Genomic DNA, 4,817 nt, shown 5'->3' with positions numbered 1-4,817 from the left:
TTATTTATAAGCTACCAATTAGTATTTTATTACAGAAACTAGACTAGACTAAGAGAGGGGATATTATCCTATATTGACTGAGAGGTCCCTAAATGCAAACATATGCATCTATGTAATAGGGAGACAGATGAGATATCTCATACACACACTTACATACACACACACACAAGCACACACACCAATGAGAAGTACATGTGAAAACAGGACAAAGAGATGTGAAGATATGAGCTTTGAAGATTAGAGTGAAGTGGCCAGAAACCAAGGAATTCTGGCAGCCACAAGAAGATGGAAGAGGCAAAGAATAGATTCTCCTCTAGAATCTCTGGAGGAAGTGCAACCCTGATGATACCTTAATTTGGGCCTATGGTATTCATTTCATAATTCTGGTCTCTAGAATTTTTAATTTCTGTTGTTTTAAGCCATAAAGTTTGTGGTAGTTTGTTACTTTAGCCACAAGAAACCATAACAGTATTTAAAAACTAACATGTAAGAAAGATACTGAGGGATACTTAACAATGATAAAGGGAATCATGCACCAAGAAGAAATAACACTTATTAATATCTATGCTCCCAAACAGGAAGCTCTGAAATATGTAAAGCAATTACTAACAGAACTAAACAGATACAGACCAAAACACTATCATAGTAGGGGATCTAAATACCCTACTGTTGGATATGGACAGATCATCCAAACAGAAACTCAATAAGGAAATAATATCCTTCAATGACACTTTAGACCAACTGCACATAATTGACATATATAGAGCCTTCCATCCCCAAACAGCTGCTTATACATTCTTTTCTAGTGCACATGGAACATTCTCAAGGACTGACCACATAATGAGACACAGAAATAGCCTCAAAAAATATAAGAGGGTTGAAAACATACCAAGCATATTGTCTGATCATAATGCTTTGAAACTAGAGATCAAACCTAACAGTTCATCTTAAAAAACTAGAAAAAAAAGAACAAATGGAGCCTAAAGTCAGCAGAAGGAAATAAATGATCGAAATTAGAGCAAAAATAAATGAAATTGAAAACAAACAAACAAAAAAACAATAGAAAAAATAAACGCAACAAAGAGCTGGTTAATAGAAAGAGAAGGTTAATAAAATTGACAAACCCCTGGCTAGACTCACTAAAGAAAAAAGATTAAGGACACAAATAAACACACAAATCAGGGATGAAAGAGTAGAAATTATGATTGACATCGCAGAAATGCAAAGGGTCATACAAGAATACTATGAAAAAGTATATAACACCTAATTCAAAACCTAGAAGAAATGGAGCAGTACTTAGAAAAATACAATCTACCTAGACTGAATTGAGAAGAACTGGAAAATCTAAATAAACCGATCAGCAATATGGAAATTGAAACAATCATCAAAAACCTACCAAAAAGTAAAAGTCCAGGACTAGACACCAGTGAATTTACCAAACATTCAAAGAAGATTTAATACTTATTCTACTCAAACTCTTCCAAATAATCAAAAAGAAGGCAATACTTCCCAAATCATTTTATGAGGCTAATATTACCCTGATACCAAAACCTGGTAAAAATAACACAGAAAATGAAAACTACAGACCAATATCTCTCATGAACACAGATGCAAAAATCCTAAATAAGATACTAGAGAACTGAATACAGCAACATATTAAAAAGATTATATACCACTATCAAGTGAGTTTCATCCCAAGGGCTCAGCAATGGTTCAACAGATGTAAATTGATTAATGTGATACACAACATAAACAAATTAAAAAACAAGAATCATATGATCATATCAAATGTGCAGAAAATCCTTCGACAAGATACAGCACCCATTTATGATCAAAACACTTAGCAAAATCAGTATAGAAGGAAAGTACCTTAAGATAATAAAGGTCATCTATGACAAACCCTCAGTCAACATTATACTTAATGGTGAAAAACTATAAACCTTCCCTCTAAGATCAGGAACAAGGCAAGGCTGTCCACTATTGCCACTGTTATTCAATATAACATTGGAGGTCCTAGCGAGTGCAATCAGATATAAAGAGAAAGATATAAAAGTATCCAAATAGGAGAGGAAGAAGTCAAACTGTCGCTATTTAGGGATGACATGATTCTCTATATAGAAAACCCTAAAAACTTTACAAGAATAGTACTAGAAACAATAAGCAAATACAGTAAAGTCTCGATACAAAATCAACGTTCAAAATTCCATAGTGTTCCTATACTCTAATAACGAAGTGTCAGAAAAAGAAGTAGGAAAAATAATTCCTTTGCAATTGCAACAACAACAACAACAAAAATACCTAGGAATAAATCTAATGAAATATGTGAATGATCTATGTAACAAAAGCTACAAGACCTTATTAAAAGAAATCGATCGAAGAAGAAACAAAAAAATTGAAAGATATTACATGTTTTTAGATTGGAAGAATCAACACAGTTAAAATGACCATATTACCTAAAGCATTATACAGAGTTAATGCAATCCCCATCAAAATCCTATTGGCATTTTTTAAAGAAATAGAACAAAAAATCATCAGATTTGTATGGAAGCACAAAAGACTCTGAATCGCCAAAGCCAACCTGAGAAAAAAGAATAAGGCTGGAAGCATCACTATGTCTGACTTCAAATTATACTACAAAGGGACAGTAATCAAAATGGCATGGCATTTGCAGCAATACAGACAAATGGACCAGTGGAACAGAATTGAGAGTCCAGAAGTAAATCCATATTTATATGGGCAAATGATTTTTGACAAAAACATCAAAAAATATACAGTGGAGAAAGGTATGCCTCTTCAATAAATGGTGTTGGGAAAACTGGAAAGCCACCTGCAAAAGAATGAAACTTGACTATTGTCTATCACCACACACAAAAATTAAGTCAAAATGAATTAAGAACCTGAATATAAGACCTGAAACGATAAAATGCATAGAAGAAAACTTAGGAACTAAACTCAAGGACTTTGGACTTAAAGAGGATTTTATGAATTTGACCTCAAAGGCAAGGGAATTAAGAGCAAAAATAAATAAATGGGACTATGCCAAACTTAAAAGCTACTGCTCAGTAAAAGAAATCATCAAGGAAAGAGACAAACATCTGAATGGAAAAAGATATTTGCAAGCAACGCCTCCGATAAGGGCAAAATATCCAAAATATACAAAGAACTCATACAACTCAATAACAGCACAAAAATGAACAATCCAATAAAAAAATGCACAGAGGATCTGAACAACACTTCTCCATAGAGGACATACAAGTGGCCAACAAATATATGAAATGATGCTCAACATCGCTAGCTATTAGGGAAATGCAAATCGAAATCACAATGAGATATCAATAGGACAAATAATAACAAATGCTGGAGAGGTTGCAGAGAAAAAGAAACCCTTTTTCTGGTGGGACCCTTTTACATGGCTGATGGGACTGCAAACTGGTATGACCACTATGGAAAGTAGTATGGAGGTTCCTCAAAAAACTAAGAAATGACCTACTATATGATCCAGCAATCCCTCTACTGGATATTTATCTCAAATACTTGAAAACCTATATTCAAAAAGATATTTGCACATGGATGCACACGGAAGCAACTGAAGTGTCCTATTATAGATGATTGGCTAAAGAAGCTGTGACAGTACATATATACAATGGAATATTACTCAGCCATAAGAAGAGATGAAATACTGCCATTTGCAACAACATGAATAGACCTCGAGATAATCATGCTAAGCGAAATAAGGCAGACAGAAAAAGTTGAAAATCATATATCACTTATATGTGGTATATAAATCTAAAAGCAACAAATGAACAGGACAAACAAACAAAGACTCATGGACATGGGCTATATGTAGACTAGTGGTTACCAGAGGGTAGAGGATGAGGGAAGGGGGAGGCAGTTGTGGTAAAGGCGATCAAATACGTGGTGACAGAAAGAAATCTAACTATGGGAGGGGAACACACAGTGTAAATATATATATGTATATATATATACACACCTTATTGTTAAAGTGTATAGCTGAAACTTATTGGTTTTCGTTAACCAATGTTTCCAGAAAAAATAATTAATTTTAAAAAGAGCATGTATTCAAAGCACATTCATATGGAAATATTATAAAAATACCACTGTCCTGAATTAACCTGTGATATTGATCCACTTTCATTATGCTAATAAGGATATTTATATTTAGATTAGTGCTATATGAATCCATACACGTTCGATAGATACTTTATGAATAGCTAGACATAGTAATTGCAGTTTACTTGGCTGAAGAATTGACCTGAATTACATATTAGACAGAAAAAAAATCTTAATGACTAATTGTAGTTAAATGATTACATAGTCTCATACATTTTATTCTATAAAAAATAATGTTTTCACAACAATCATGTCAATATTTTTTATTTTTCTTCACAATTGGTGATGTAAATTAATGTAAAACTATAATCAATATGTTGCTTGCACTGACCTTATAATCCTAAATATGAAAACAATCGTAATAATATTCATTAAATGGAGCATGCTATAGATTTAAAGTCTCTGACATATGACAAAAAAAGGCACAAAATTTAATGGCGTCTATCTACAAACTAATTAGTAATAAGATATTAGTGATGAACTTGAAAGATGGGCAGAGAGTTGAACAAATCTCCTATATTTTTAATATCCTTCCAAATGAATAAATTTAAATGAACTATTTCCTTCTTTTGTGCTCAAGAATTGTTTTTTTTCCCTGTTTAACAGAAGAAATACATCCAAACCAATTCTTATTTATTTATTATAACTGAACTATCATAGGTCATAATAAATAGCTCAATCAAATG

Source organism: Pteropus alecto, unplaced genomic scaffold, assembly GCF_000325575.1.
Source record: "Pteropus alecto unplaced genomic scaffold, ASM32557v1 scaffold75, whole genome shotgun sequence".
In the NCBI taxonomy this organism is placed as follows: domain Eukaryota; kingdom Metazoa; phylum Chordata; class Mammalia; order Chiroptera; family Pteropodidae; genus Pteropus; species Pteropus alecto.
The sequence above is the reverse complement of the archived record's forward strand: the minus strand, read 5'-3'. Positions refer to the sequence as shown.